The following is a 16,632-nucleotide window of genomic DNA, read 5'->3' on the forward strand; positions in this document are numbered from 1 at the left end:
TAAAAATGGCTCTGTTCTCTTTCCTCCCATAAACTTAGACAAAATTTCTTGAGGCACTTCTTGAAAACATTTTCATCTGTGTAAGATGGTCCCCAAATAAGAAACCATCAAGGAATCCCAGTGCTGGGAGACAGTCACAGGACCATCTAAAACATCCAAACCAGTCTATTCTCACACCTGCTTTGGGAGTTTTTGCTGTATCTTTGTAGCATGCATATTGTTACTTGTAACATTGTTTGTTAAAGGAATCCGGGGGCGCCTGGGTGGCTCAGTCGGTTAAGTGTCCGACTTCGGCTCAAGTCTCGATCTCACGGTCCGTGAGTTCAAGCCCCACACCGGACTCTGTGCTGACGGCTCAGAGCCTGGATTCTGCTTCCGATTCTGTGTCTCCCTCTCTCTCTGCCCCTCCCCCGTTCATGCTCTGTCTCTCTCTGTCTCAAAAATAAATAAACGTTAAAAAAAATTTTTTTTAAAGGAATCCACCTCTTTATAAATAAAATATTATTTTGTAGAAAGCTTTGTATTATTCCCAAATGGAATACCACCAAAAATGATCTGAACTCAAACATTAAACTCAGCTCCATTACCCAATGAAAAGTGCCATCTGTTTCCTGCAGGGCCCCTGATGGCTACAGCCGTACAGGTAGTGAGCTCTGGACACATCAGGTCTCTAGTTTTTCTAATCTATGTTACCATTTCACATACCTATTAATACAAAAATGTCTGTGCACTCCCTAAAATTGCACACAGGGCACATACATGCTGCACTTTGAAAAACAGCGACCCAAATCTATGACTTGGCAAACTATGGCACTTGGCCCACTTTCGTATCAATCCCAAATTAAAAGTGGTTTTCACTGGTAAGTCTGTCATTCTCTCCCCCACCCCTCTCTTTTTAAGGAGGAGGAGGAAGAAGAGGAAGAGAAAGATTATTATTCAAAATACCACATCGGAATGACTTAGAAGCACCTGCATGTGGGTCTTCAGGATTCTATGTAACTGAAGGAATCTTACCAAAGAAGCCAGGCGTGTAAACCCTTCCAAAATGGGCCTCTGTCCGATCACTTCAACTGTATTTTAAGAACTGAGCCTTGTCTAAAGCAAACTAAAATGTAAGGACGCACAGCTGACCTAAATGGTCTCTGTCCTCCAGTGCCTGAATCACTTCCTCTTCTGTTTGTCCCAGAGCCACCCTCCACCCTCCTCCACCACACCCTGGCAGCCCACCTGGGTGCACCCTGAGCTCTCTGGGCCAGCAGGAGGTGGGCGGCTCTGTGATGGAACATTCCCCCCAACACAGCCAGCTGTGCTCACCAAACCCTCTCCTGCCCCTCCAAGCCTAGGGTGCTGGGCCACTCAGGGCCCCCTCACAATCCCAGGCCACTAAAACCGTCGGACCACCCCTAACCCTGGCCTTGCCTTTGTAAACAGTGGCTTTACTACGCTCACCGCCAATTACCCAGCTTGAGATGGCCATCTGCTCCCTGCAGGAGCCCTGATGACGCCAGCCTTACGGGCAGTGAACTCCGGGCACCTGCAGCTGCTTCTGCCACCTCGGGAATGTGGGCATCCAGGCCTACTCCGAGCACAATGCCTCTGTTCTAGAACTGCACAGCTGGACGGAGTCACGGACCACCTGCGGATTCACCCTCCTCCTCCAAAGCGAGCTGGACCCGAGCTGTCTAAGACCTTGCGTGATCTCAAAAATGCCCAGAGAGATTCTAGTGATTAGTTACAACAACACGCTGCACTATAAAAAGGCTTTTTTCTTTAAAGTCTTCAACTTAATTTAATAAAATCTGAGCAGCTGCTATGTCACAGACACTGTCCTTGGCGTTTCACACACACAGAAGATCAACAATCAATCCTCATGTTATAAATGAGAAAACTGAGCCTCAAAGGGAGTCTGTGGTACTTACCAGAGCTCTAAGTGGCTGATGTGAGAGTCGTCCCCACCTTCTTCACCCAGCCAGGCCCCGACCTAAACCCACCTCTTGGCTGGCCAGCAATCCCCTCCCCGCCCTCCCCCCCCCCCCCCCCCACCCATCCCTGCCCACACCAGGAAACACAGCAAGGCCACCCTCCAGTCTATCCGCAGCCAGCCCAGTCACGTTACACAAATCAGGTTACAAGAAAGACAAGGTCAGGACCAGGGTCAGCAAGCTTTCTGACCCAACAGGGAAGCTCCCTCACAGCCTCATATACACAATCACATTCCCTGGGCCAGCCAACAGGTGAAAATATCTGGTACCTCCAACCTGAGTGTGAATTCATAGGCAGGTGCCTTCACGATGTCTCTGTGGTATAAAATGAAATGGCTGCTGTGTGCAGTGGTCCCTCTCCTGAACATTCTCTGCCCACAAACTGGGCTTGGAAGACAATGCCAGGACTCTGTGCACCTGGGTGGGAAGGCCTGGCAACTCCTATCAAGCTACATTACTGACTTTAAGTCACACCAAGTGGAAGGTAATTTTCCTATGTCCGATTTTATATCTGCTCACTGATCTGAGGAATCAGAAGGCCTGCCTGGCCCTAGCTGTGTGATCTTGGGCAAGTCACTTGACTTCTCTGTTTCAGTCTTATCACCTGAAAACTGGGATAAGGATACTACTTACCTCACCTACACCTCACCCCATCGCTGCCTCTTCTCTACTGTGAAAAATCAAGGAAGACAGAGGCAAGATAGAAATGAAAATCTCAGATGAAACTGGATTCAAAATTTGGTAGGCAAGTAACTTCTCTGAGCTTCCTTCCTCCCCTCTGCAAGATGAAGAGAATAGTAATAATAGCTACTTCAGAGTTTGAGGAGGCTCAAATGAATTAAAACGTACAATGCACACAAGAGCACCTGGCACATAGTAAGTGCTGTATCTTTGTTATTATTATGAGTTCCTTAATTTACAAGAGGTCTCATTAAGAGCCCACTCGTGAAGCGATGTGAAGATTAAGTACTCAGAATAACTGTGCATTTATTATATGAAGGCATTTGGTAATTGACAAAGCACTATTCAAATATAGAGGTAAGGGGCGCCTGGGTGGCTCAGTCGGTTAAGCGTCCGACTTCAGCTCAGGTCATGATCTCACAGTCCGTGAGTTCGAGCCCCGCGTCGGGCTCTGTGCTGACAGCTTGGAGCCTGGAGCCTGCTTCAGATTCTGTGTCCCCCTCTCTCTCTGCCCCTCCCCTGCTCATGCTCTGTCTCTCTCTGTCTCAAAAATAAATAAAAACATTTTTTAAAAATTAAAAAACAAAAACAAACATATAGGTTAAAACATACAAATAAGTTGACAGTCTGATTTATTTCTATCTACCCTCTAATTCAGATGCTAAAAGACTCCAGAGCTATTGCTTAGAAATATGTAAACTGGCTTAAAACTATTAAAAATATAAATATATTGGGGCACCTGGGTGGCTCAGTCGGTTGAGCATCCGACTTCGGCTCAGGTCATGATTTCACAGTCCGTGAGTTCGAGCACCGTGTCGGGCTCTGTGCTGACAGCTCGGTGCCTGAAGCCTGCTTTGGATTCTGTGTCTCCCGCTCTCTCTGACCCTCCCCTGTTAATGCTCTGTTTCTCTCAGTCTCAAAAATAAATAAAACATTAAAAAAATTCTTTTAAATATTTATATATAAATATATTAATTATATATATATAAACAACATAATTAACAATGACTGGGTCTTTAGCCACTCGCTTTTATTTTAAAATACTTCAATATCCCGGTTTCTGCAGCACTAAGACCGATGTTCTCTGCAGCGTGTGTGTTGGGGGCTGGCAGTGACTGTAGCCGTTGTAGATCTCAGTTGTGTCATTGAGGTGCCAGGAAATGCTCAGTGAGTGCCCCTTGAGGAGTGAGCAGGTCACATGCTTCAGGCCGTGTGGCACTCCCCCTGGACAACGCCACACCAGCCAGAGACCTTTTCGTCGGTTTGGCTCTTGGGCCAAACCTGGAAGTTTTCGCCTCCATTTAGAAAAACAAAATGCTTTCCTCCACCTGCTCTACCACAGGGGCGGCTCCTGTGACTTCTTCCACTCTGAACTCAGGCGGGAAAGAATGCCCAGTCAAGAGGCCACTTTCCTCCTTCCAGGAGGTCTGGACACTCACAAAGCCCAGTTATTTGTTTTGCCAAACTGTGTATACATTGAATGGAAATGTTTGTTTTCCGTGTCCCACTTTACGTCTCTAAAGACAAATGATTAAAGAATATTTCAGGGACGCTTTTTTTTTGCTCATCCCCTCCAACCTGGTTGTATCAAGCAGCCTCGCTTCCTGCCTTTTAACTCACATTCTGTCGGCACATCATCCACTCTTCTTTGTTGACCTTTACGTGTACAATGTTGCTTCAAAACCCTTCTTCAAAGGAAAGGTCAAAGTGAAATGTCACCGGGAAGGATGCCAGATGGCCAGAGGCCAGGCGGGCACCGGCTCCCGGCGCTGAGGTTACCTGTGGGGTGTGCAACAAGGTGCCAAAGGCAGGTAAAGAGGCACCACAGCTGGACCACCTCATCTAACGCCCCAGAAAGCCCTGTCCTCCAGCCCTGGCCCCCGGCGCTCAGGGCAGAGTAGGACCCTTCATCCAAGAGGCACTTCCTGAGCGTTCCATCACACGTACACTCTGTTAGGAACAGCACGGTACAGAGAAAGCTACGGGGTCCCTGCCCTAGGGGGGGCTGTAATTTAACAGGGAAGAAAGGACATATGAAAAAGCGTAGAGAGAGAACACGAAGGTGGATTTCAGAAGGACAGAGGGTTGGGGAGCTGAAAGCCACCACTATGGAGGGGACTGCCAAAGGAGAGTGGGACTAGAAAGGAAGGAAGATGCAGGTGGTGGGGGGGAAGGAAGGGCCAACAGGATGCAATGAAACACTGAACATAGAGGCAGGAGGTGAGAACAAGATAGAGGGAACTCTAAAACCGCAAGCCTGCTTGACAGGGAGACTGAGGATTCCTCGAGAAGCGATGTCAAGAAACAAAAGTGGGCAGCGAATCCCAGGTCTGGGTTTGGAAGCACCGAGGTGAGGTGAGATGAGGTGGCCCTGACAGTCTGAGTCTGCCACTCTCTCTCTGCTCTGGTTCATAATATACTAAGGGGTTAGAAGCATATGAGAGAAGAGAATTAGCAACACAGTAGACCAAGGATACCATCTAGAAACAACTGACACGGACACACAGAAGCCAACTCAGTGAAAACTTCAACTCTGCAAACCATGATCTAGGAAAAGTCAGACGTGGATGGAACGAGATGCACAGAACAAAGAGGGGCAGAAGCTAAACGGAGTGAAATCTGCTATAGATAAGGGCTGACGTGTGCAGAAAAACCTTTCCTGAAAATGGAAATGGAAAATAATTTACCCTGATGAGAATAATTTCTGAAAACTGCAAAACTTAGGTGGCTTATCTGCGCTCCAAACAAACATAACTGACTTAAGCTGAAGCGCACTCAGGGAAAAATTTTCATCAAAAATTTACCTGGGATGATACTGCTGATAAAATGTGTACATTCACAGAGTCAAAATAACCTCAGATCAAACCTGTGTGTCCAGCAGAGCCCAGAGGCCTACCCGCAAACAGCTGGACATGTGCAAGTCCGAAATGGAGGCCTCCCTGTGAGAGGTGAGTGTTGACAGGGAGAGGCCTTGTCCCTGGGAGACAAGGAGGGAGCATCACACTAGTGAATAGGAAAAGAGCAATTCCAGAAAGAGTTACGGACCCTCTAGGAGGAAGGAGTGCGGCTCCATGCATCTCTCTGCCGGCCACACCATCGCCTTGTGGCCAGAAGCCACAACACAGAGGAGGGTATTCATGCCAGCTTGGCAGAGAGTTACTAGATCAAACATAAGACATCCAGTTAAATCTGAATTTCATGCGAACAAAGAATAATGCTTTAGTATAAGTATGTCCCAAATGTATCATAATTGTGTCCCAAATATGCCAACAAATACTTTTTGCGGTTAAAAAAAATGTGATACTAAAAAAGTAGCCAGTGCTTATGTATAACCCAAATTTAACTGGGCGTCCAGTATTTTTATTTGCTAACTCCAGGAAGCCTAGCTTGGTGTTGACGGCTCAGGTCTGAGCTCCTCACCTTCTTGCCTTTAGCCATCAGCCCTGATTTCCAGACTACCTCTCTGCAAAGGCTCTTCCACAGTCCTAGCAGAGAGGGGGGACTCCCCCTTACATACTGTGAGTGCAGGGAGCCTGCTGCAACAGACCCAGAAAAGGAGAGATTCTGCAGGAAAAAGGAAAGACCAACCATATTATATATTTCAGAAAGGCAACATGGCGTGAGCACTGACGACCGATCACAGAATCTAACTGGAAAAAAGAGGCAACGGAAAGCAGTTTTAGTATAATAATAAGAGCCTACTTTTCAGGTGAAAGCAGATGGTGAGAACATGGCATTCACTCTAGTTAGCTTCATCATTAAAAAAAAAAAAAAAAGGGTTGTTAGCCAACTGCTTCCACCTTCACAGCATCTGCAGAGAACCCCAAGAAATCACGCCCCAGAAGGGCAAGCACTTGGGTCACTCGGTGTTAGCACCCACAGGCACGCAAACAGCGTTTGCTGAATGAATGAATGAATGAATGAATGCATGCATGCATAAACTCTACACTTCTCAAAAAGCTTGTTCTAAATTTGGAAATCTTATGTTTATCGAAAACGCGAGTCTAGGGTAAATCTGAACGTTTCATGGCAGTGTCACCACAGTGGCCAGCTAATATTCTTTGCTCTTTGATTGGTCAGCTGAGGATTACCTGTACTAGGAATCACAAGGGTCTGTGCTGGGCCTACACCAAACAAAGGAACAAAAACACCTGCTACTCCACCTGATGAAGCACATGTTAAGATTCACATAAATCAAGCAGAGAAGAAAGGCCACCACCTCCCAAACTGAAGTGAATCTGGTTCAGAGCGCAATTTTTTTTCTAGGCCCCTTTGTGTAACCGTTGCAACTGTTTTCTTCAGTTACAGGAGCGCTTAATCAAACAAACATCTAAAAACAGCACAATTTTCTTATTTAAACATAAAAGTATTTTCAACCCTGCACCAATTTCCCTTGATCTGTGTTGGAAGGAATCCCAGGGACGCCTTACCAAAACAATAAACTTAAAAAAAAAAAATGACATATATTTTCATAAAGAGTACTGTATGTATACTGCTTCTAACTTGGGATAAATCCCCAGTATATTCTGAATTTTTAAAAAGAACGCTTTATTTGCTTTGCTACTGTGGAACTTTCCATTCTGCTAAAAGGCCCCAAACTTAGAATTTACAAACAAACCTTGCCTGGACAAAGTGAAAACTGTACTTAGCTTATGGATATGCTAAATCCTGGCATAAAACAAACGCTCAATACCTCTGCCGCCAGACTTCAGGTATTTAATGACAGAGTTAGAAGACGTAGGCTCGAAGGAAGTTTATGTACAAATTAAACCAAAGGTTTTTCGTACCAGCACCCGAAAGGTTTAAATGCCAGACGGAGTCTACGTTCTCAGTACTAATTTTTTCAAAGTTGGTCTAAAGGAATAGATCTGCGTCCCGACACGGAGGACACTGGTGCCAGCTCTGGCAGCACTGCCTTGCGACTTCCAAGCAAGGGCTCCAGAGCTCCCCAGGCAGAGCTGAAGATACGCTTTCTGGTATTCATCTTCACCAAACATCACTGACGCTTCATGTTGCCTACTGCAGCCGTAAATGAGAGCATTAACTCGTGAGCCCGGCAGAGGCAGGAAACGCTATGCATTCTGCAGGTGGAAAGCACCGCCAACTGCCTCCGACAGATAAGACTGACCAGTTCTCTCACAGCTGGGAATTAATGCAACTGACGTGTTTCGCAGGGTCCCAAACTCTCCCTGCTTCCCAAGGGCACACCAACAATACCGCCTTTGACAAACCTGTACTTTGTGGGCCTGCACAGTGTCCACGCTGGAAGGGAGCTGAGCTGCTCAGGGCCGTCTGCCACACACCTGCACTGACAGGCTGCCGTACCCGTTCATTTGCTGGGGAGCCTTGTTGGAGGAGTGGGCTGGGGTTTTCCTGGACAACAAATGCACCATCTCTACCACCATTAGAAGGCAAACAGAAAAATAGGGAGTGATCTACACCGGGAATGAACATCTACTGCCCGACTGCTCAGTGTGAGGCTGGGTACAGGTCCCCGTGTCTGGAGCGAAAGTCACAACCCAGGTCTGTCTGGGACCCAAAGTCATCCAGGAAGCTCTAGGTCAGAAGAGTCCCTGCCCTTGTATCCACAGCTGATCTTTTAAATTAATGACCTAAATTTAAATGCCAACATGAAACTTTATAAACTATCAACAGTGAAATACAGGTCAATTCTAGAACTCCAATGAAGTTCCAAACATAATGTAGCCTTTTTCTTTTCTTTCTTTTTTTTTTTTTTTTTCCAAGTCTGCTTTGGTTAAAGGTACAGAGAACTGGACAGTCAGATGGGGCTGAAGGCTCCCCTTTGCCTGTGCCTCTTCTCTGAGGCCACCCTTCCTCCAGGGCAGACCACTCCTTTCTCCGCAGCTCTGGCCAGTGAGCTGGCTGCACTCCAGCTCTAACTCCATGCTGCCACCCAACTGGGTCAGGGTTAGTCGGAGCAGGGCACCTCTCTCAATGGCTCCCACAGTCAGAGCCAAATGCAGGAGCCAGAAGCAAGTACCCCACTTGGGGGTGGGAGAGGCTGTGGAGGGCACGGAGCAGCCAGAGGGGTGAGGAACAGGCACTAACTGCAGGGCAGCGGTGCCTGCATGGGGGTGGCCCTCTGCAGTCCCAGGTAAGGGAGGGCAAGGTGGAGAACACCCAGGAGACAGCCAAGGAATCTCCTGGAATTTGGTTCCAAGAGGGGGCTGTGTCCATCTTGGGGCTGCAACTCACTTTACAAGAACCACAGAATGTAAGTAAGACAACTCAAGGGGGTAAAAAAAAATTACAGAGAGGGAAGGAGGCAAACTGTAAGAGACTCTATTTTTAAATAGTGAGAACAAACTGAGGGTTGATGGGGGGGTGGGGGAGAAGGGAAACTGGATGATGGGCATTGAGGAGGGCACCTGTTGGGATGAGCACTGGGTGTTGTACGGAAACCAAATTGACAGAAAATTATATTTAATTAAAAAAAAAAAAAAAAAAAAGACAACTCAGATGGGCCTCCCAGGCACAAAGTCTGTCCTGCTCCTGTCCAAAATGCCAGGCAGCCCAGATTTGGAGAACCGAGAACATAAGAAATAACATCTCAGTCAAACTTGGCGTGCTCTGGACAAGAGTCCTGTCTTCAGAGAAGCTCACAAAGCAAGCTTTGTAAGCAGGCACGTCCCACGATAGCATTTGCAAAAGATCGGTGATAAACCCCAAGCATCCCTGGCTCCATCCAACTATCAAGAAGGACATTCTTCTTGAGCCCACTGCCCTTTTCTGCCTCTACTACCTCTGGTTCTGTCCATTTGTTATGGCAGAAAGCACGATTTTTTTTTAATTTTCTTACTGAAGAATAATTTTTTAATTTATTTTTTTAAGCAGACTTCGCACCCAGCACGGAGCCCAACGTGGGGCTCAAACTCACGACCCTGAGATCAAGACCTGAGCTGAGATCAAGAGTTGGATGCTCAGCCAACTGAGGCACCCAAGAGCCCCAAGCACTATTTGCTTTGTATTTATCCTAAGACATTTTGAAGTCCTGACAAGGGACAGCCTCTGACTTCCAGAAATGGCTGATAAATCTGCAGGCTCACCTTGCCCTGGCCTACGGGAGCTTCAAACTCTGGTCACACCTCTTTTTCCTGGTATTACCACACTGGGCAGTCCCAAATCTTCCAGTAAACTCTCCTACAAACTCTCCTCCATTCTCAAAGCCAAAGCCTTTGGAACTCAAAGACTAAAAATTTCCCCTCTTCTGTAATACAACCCTTATCGGATTTCTGTCCAGAGGGCAGATATTTAAGACTTCTGAACTTCAGCTGTACAAGTGAAATCTTTTTTTGCAAATTTGACTCTTTGCCATCCTTTGTCCTCCTTTGAACCTTATATGAACCCGGTGGCACAGCAGAGTGTGCTCTGTTTGATACACCGGTGTGTTATTTTTATATACGCACATCTGCATATCTAAATCAGAAAGCTCTATCATCAGCCGGATCACGTCCACTAAGGCAAATCTAAATCTAAAGGACTTTGGACAGAACGCCCTTAAGAAGGGCGGGGGGGGGGGGGGGGGGGCGGGTCCTTGAAGTTGAAGCCCGTGAAAGGTGCCCAATATCCTGCCGTCTGTCCCCAGGCCAGTCTGCCCCAGGAAGCAGCCACCAAGGGAAAGCTGCCCCAAGTGGAGACAAACGCGAGTCCGGGACCCTCCGCCCTCCACTGCTATTTCTCCCTGGACGTCAGGTGCTCCGTGCAGTCTGAAGACCCATCACCGGAGAAGCGGTGACCCTTCGATACCCCCCATACTGGCTCCCTGTCACAGCCTGTCAAAAGCAGCATGAAAAAGAGTCACGCGTGCCCTTTTCTCTGCATGTGATGCGAGGAAGCAGGCAAGAACCTGTCCCTTCTCTTTCAGACTTTTTTCTTCATTCCACTAAAGGAGAAATACGTCTCTCAGAGGAGGTGGGGGAGAAGCAGAAGCAAGAACACGGTGAAGGGTTTTCCATAAACACCGTTTCCGCAGCAGAAGACCACTGTCTGGAGACGACAACACGGAGCCTCGGAGGGGCTCTGCGTCTGCTGCTGCTGCTGAAGGGCTCACCCTAAACTCAGGCAGGGTGGCTTAGTGGGCAAGTTTGCTTTCTGTTTCCTTTGATGGGGGCTGTATATATTTTGACGTGTATGGCTGGCGAGTCCTGGGAAAAATCACGTCTCTCAAGCTTCCTCCCTGGTGAGATAGCGTGGGACTGGGCTGCTCATGACCTATCCCGACATTCCAGAACCTCCGCAGGAGACGCCCCGCACAGGAGGACACTGCTGCCAAGGGCCTGACACCGGTGGCCGGCTGCCCCTGCTGGAAAGTTCTTGCCCTTGCCCAAGGGTAAACATCCACAAGTGCCGTGCGGGACCTCGAAACACCTGGTCCAAACTCCTCACTCTTTCCTGAGATGCACTTAGGGAACGCACAATTCTGACCAGCACGGGCTCTTCTGGAAGACTCCTAAGGGGGAAGGGGTGAGTGTGGTGGACCGTGGGGATGCTGGTTACCAGGTCCTTCTTTTTTTTTCTTACAGGAGCCATTGTGTTCCCCCTGGCTGCAGTAGTCACCCGGCTCATCATTTCTGGACTAATACAGACAAGGGGACACTTCTTAGTCAAGACCTTTGCACCAACCTAACACCAAACCATCTGTTTTCTACTACATCAGATTACTACCATTCCCACTCCACACCCACTTTTATGGTATGGACACCAAGCCGCATGGAGCTCTTTAGTAGCTCCATAATCATGGAACATCACTAACTTCCTGCTTAAGGCCGGAAACCCCAAAGACAGTCTCCTAGTCCAATCTCATCTGAATGCGAAAGCAGAAAATGTGGCCTTCCTTGGAGAGGAAGACGTGATAAATCCCCAGGGGGACCCTGTGGCTGGGCAGCAAAAGACAAAGGACCTTAGGCGCTAACCACCTCTCATCAAGCCATGTTTAGAGCCCGTGCTTCCTCTCTACCACGTCTGACGTCCTTGCACATTCAGAAAAAAAACCTGTATTCTGGGGCAGCTGGTGGCTCAGTCGGTTGGGCGTCCGACTTCGGCTCAGGTCATGATCTCACAGTTTGTGAGTTCGAGCCCTGCATTGGGCTCTGTGCTGACAGCCCAGATCCTGGAGCCTGCTGGATTCTGTTTCCCCCCCTCTCTGCCCCTCCCCTGTTCATGCTCAGTCTCTATCTCTCAATAATGAATAAACATTAAAAAAAATTAAAAAAAAACAAACCAAAACCCGTATTCTACAAGTTACCCCTTGTATTCAGACAACACACAGACGGGCATGGAGAGAACATGCACTGGATGGTATACACAGCCTTCTCCTTTACAAGGTGTTTTTATACCTTAAAACATGTCTTAATTTCCTTACCTGGCCGCTGTGCTGAACTTATATAAAGCCCTATCTCTGCCAAGGCGATGAGTGCTACAGAGCCGATTGATTATTCACAGGCCCAACTGCAAAGTTTCCCCCGGGGAATTCATTGCTCATCTTAAGGCCTGGTGAGACAAATAAGCAATGTGCAGGTTTCTACAGACTGGAAAGTGTAAACCGTCCTCTACACCCCTGTATGAGATGCCATAAATTAAGGCTGATTTTCGCAAAGAAATGATGTTGTCATGGGATTTCATGCAGAAGGCAAAATGCAGAAGGTACGAGAGGGCATGGAGTGCGGGGCAGCGGTCAGTCCCCTCCACACCCTGACCGCACCATCACCACCGCCGTTCCAGGACCTCCCAACAAGGTCCGGTCTTGGCTCATGAGTTTTTACAGAAGCGATTACAAGCCCCAAATTTAGAGAAAAAAAAATGTAAATGATGCTTTTATATACCATTTGACAGAAAGATTTCTAATGAGCATATGAATTAATGAACCAGACAACACAACAAAAATAAAACTCACACTCGCTGAGTTCAATACCTTTAATTCCTGTTGCTTCTTCCTCACACCTCCCTCCCCCCCTTTTGTATCCTTGTGAAAAGGTATCAACACATTTTGGAGGGCTTCTGGAAGTTTTCACCCCATCTGCAGTGAAACATGGGGAAACAGGACCGTATCAGAGCTTTTGGAGAAACCGTTCTGCCTTGCTTTCTTTCCTACTTTCAATGTCCCAGTGCAAATACGTGTACTAAGCACAAACCTTCTAACTGAAAGACTGTCAAAAGCGGGTAAGTTCTCCCCCAGCTATTCCAAGTCCCTCCCCTTGGCCCAGCCAGCACCTCTGGGAGGCCGAAGGCGGATAGGATTCACGGACAAGCACCCCTTTTCCCTTCAGCCATCCATTCCTACAACTGCCTAAAACCAAACACACGGAACCGCAAGGGGGCTTAAACCCCTGAGCGTCCGCCCTGACACGGGCCCCCCTTTGCCAAGTGGCATCCTGGTTTAAGGTCTTGCGAGCAGGGGACGCGGAACCTCGCCTCCTGCAGCCGCTCTGGCACCGCCATGCCCCGTCCCTTGGCACGTCTCCCCCCACCCCTTAATTAGAAAGCGCCTGACATCCATCTCTTGCGCGAAGAATTTCCTGACTAAGAGAAAACAAGTAGCAACCTCTCCTGAGCCCACGTGCACCACTCCCCAGCCTTCTGGAGGAATCACTTTTGAGTGTTAATTTACACCTCCTCCTCCACCAGCAAAGTAACAACACATGTATGTGCAACCTCAGGAACTGGATGTTTCACTTGGCAGGACCCTCCCACGCCTACTGCAGCTTAACCCTTTATAGGCCAGCCAACCCTGATATAAAATACATAGCTCACATTTATTGAATAGCAGGCAATGTTCTAAACTCACTTGATCTCTTTGATCCTCAACACAGCCTACAACGTGGGGACTGTCACTTTCACCATTTTTCAAATGGGGAAACTGAGGCACGGAGCTGCAGACAGTCGTGCACACAGACCTCCTGAAATGGGGTCGGGTTGCTGGCCACCTTGCGGAAGCATCCTAAACCACAGTGGGTTTTTTTTAAATTATTTTTTTAATGTTTTTATTTATTTTTGAGACAGAGAGAGACAGAGCATGAGCAGGGGAGGGGCAGAGAGAGAGGGGGACACAGAATCCAAAGCAGGCTCCAGGCTCTGAGCTGTCAGCACAGAGCCCGACGCGGGGCTCGAACTCACGGACCGTGAGATCATGACCTGAGCTGAAGTCGGACGCTCAACCGACTGAGCCACCCGGGCGCCCCTGTTACTTAGTTCTTGCATCTCCTTTCATGTTGTGCCGTCCCTCTCCTGCTGCCAGGGCCTCAGCCGCCACTTGTCCCATGGTGAGGAGCCCCACCTCTGCTGGTGATTACCACTTCCTACCTGCAGTCGGCTGTCAACAGATAACCAGGCCAGTCAGACCTGAGTACACCCCTCCCGCCCCAAGGGCACTGAAGCATGCCGCTCTGTGACAGGCGCCTCAGTTCTTGAAAAGGTGTCTTCTGAGCATCTGCTCCACACCAGGGACCGCTCCAGGTTCTGGAGCCACATGTGCCCGGGGCCCTGTCCCGGGGAGCTGGAGGTCTCCTCGCTTGATTCCAGGTTCTGGCAGTTTTATGGATGCCTGCTAGTCCAAGAGATCCCAGGAGTTGGTCAGACACGCCCACCCCGGACCTGCTTTTCAGGGAGACTCCCCAGGGGAGGATCTCTGTGCACGTACTGGGCCGGGTGGTTAAAGGACACCTGAAGTTTGACTGTAGGCTATGAAAGCCTCTATTTTATTGCACTCACACGCTTGCTGAAACGTATTCCTTTTCTCTGTCTTTAATGCCTGCCCCATTACATCTGCCCAATCCATATGTGTGTACCTACTCCATGCTTTCTAGATAGTGACGGAGGAGTACAAGTAATAACGAAGGAGCGTATCGCAAAATCCAGGGACAGTGGAAGTCTCCTGCTTTGGGTACTACATTTCCAGAAACAAAATACTACATGCTTGGTCTCAACCCCAGGTTCAAATTTCTATTTTATTAGTGTACAACCGCATCTGTAGGTGCAGGCCTTCGGTGAGGTCTAGGCCTAGCAGGGCTATGGCTTCAGACCACGGAATTAAAATTTTTTTTAATGTTTATTTATTTTTGACAGAGAGAGAGAGAGAGACAGAGCATGAGCAGGGGAGGGGCAGAGAGGGCGGGGGGGAGACACAGAATCTGAAGCAGGTTTCAGGCTCTCGGCTGACAGCACAGAGCCCAACGCGGGCCTCGAACTCACAAACCGTGAGATCATGACCTGAGCTGATGTCTGACGTTCAACCAAGTGAGCCACCAGGCTGTGGAATTTTAAAGGAGCCTACATCCATGCCCACACACGTAATTAAGTGGACCACGCAGTCCTGCTATCTCAAGAGCAGCTGTTGTCTGGCAGCAAGAACAATTCTAGGGAGAAGGGGAGGGAACCACAGTTTCTGAATCACTGCTCATTTGAATTTGGGGCTGCATTGCTTGTTCCCACAACGCATCAGGATGGAGGGATCACTCCCATCCCTCTCTCCTTGCTCCCGTCGTCTCTCCAGGGCAAATGGTATTTCCTTCCTGTGCACAGCCACATACCTAGCTGGAAAGAGACCCCTCCTGAGGTGCCAACACCCCTAAGCCCTTAAGAGGCCCCAAATCTCCCACCAGCTCAAAGGCTCTCCAGGGTGATTCAGCAAGAGCTCCCTTGCAGATCCTCAAGGCAAAACAGTCAACAGGCAGCCAGGAGCAACGGGAAAGTGCTGGCCTCCCCAGCCTCTGCCCCCATTCGGAGTCACCCAAGAAATCCAGAATGGCAATCCCCCTGCCTTGACTCACCAGACATAGACCTGAGAGAATCCTACCACAAACTACACCTGATAACTTTCCAAAATTCTGATTGTATCCAACTCTGACACTAGGAAGACTTTCTTCCCAGTTCAATTCAGATAACCCAAAGAATTAATGAATGGTCTTGCCTAATATCATCCAAAATTGCCCTCTAGAAAGAAAGAAATGTCTTCCAACAAAAGTATTTTTTTAAAGCAAAACTAGCTGCTACAAATTTGAGATTATAGATTTATGGGGGATGTGTTAAGCAATTAAAATCATAGATTATCCCCTAATTCGCATAATGTTAACATATCTAAGATCATAAAATCAAGTTCATGATGATTCTTCTCAAATAGTATCAACAGTGGTGGTAATATTTGCATCTTACGGAAGAATTTTTAAAAGACTGTAAACTAAGTGCTCTGAATTCTTACAATAAATGTACTTTTATAGAGGAGCATAATAAATAAAAGAAGTTTACAAGAAACAAGGACAGATATTTGTACAATGTTTCAACAAAGGAGGCAATTTATCTTCTTCTGGTTCTGTTCTTTTACTATGCTTTTGTTCCTATAATCAATTCCCTTGATTTACAATTGTTTTAAGGATTATATACACAGCCTTGTCCTTAAAAATATTTATTTTCTAGGCAAAAAAAAAAAAAAAAAAAAAAAAAAATTCAAACAATTCTCAGGTAAGATTTACGTTTATGTAAAACCCATTCTAACTTTTCAAGGAAAACTAATGGCACGATTGCTATTGCTAATATTATAACACACTGTTCAATTTTAATCCATCAGATTTAAGAGCCCAAAAATTAATATTTCTATTAGAGTATCTTTTCTCCCTCTTCTTCCTATAAATCCTTAACTCTAAAAGGCTCATTGTTCAGAAAGGTTCTTCCTCAACTCATAATGAATACAATAAATTCAAAAAAAAAAAAGGCTTTCCAAAGTGCTGAAACTAACAAACTCTGAGCCATCTCTGAAAATTCACACACAGCCTGACCAGGCCACCTTCAAAACCACTAGCATGTGAGGTCAGCGAAGGCAAGAGCCATCTAGTTTGCATCAGCAGGAAACCACACGAGGAATTCATACAGGTCTTGCCCTGTGTCCCCATTCACCTTCTTGGGAATCGTCACAAACAAGAAATGTCCACTTCAGTTAGAAACTCCCCACGCCACCACG

General features: G+C 47.4%; 1 protein-coding gene across 3 annotated transcripts in view; it reads right to left on the reverse strand.

The window, feature by feature from the left end:
* The window catches only part of SLC7A1 (solute carrier family 7 member 1), a 79,804-nt gene that overhangs the window by 52,436 nt on the left and 10,736 nt on the right, over nt 1-16,632 (reverse strand). The gene's annotated exons all lie outside the window — the stretch shown is intronic.

This window comes from Leopardus geoffroyi, chromosome A1, assembly GCF_018350155.1.
Source record: "Leopardus geoffroyi isolate Oge1 chromosome A1, O.geoffroyi_Oge1_pat1.0, whole genome shotgun sequence".
Taxonomy (NCBI): Eukaryota; Metazoa; Chordata; class Mammalia; order Carnivora; family Felidae; genus Leopardus; species Leopardus geoffroyi.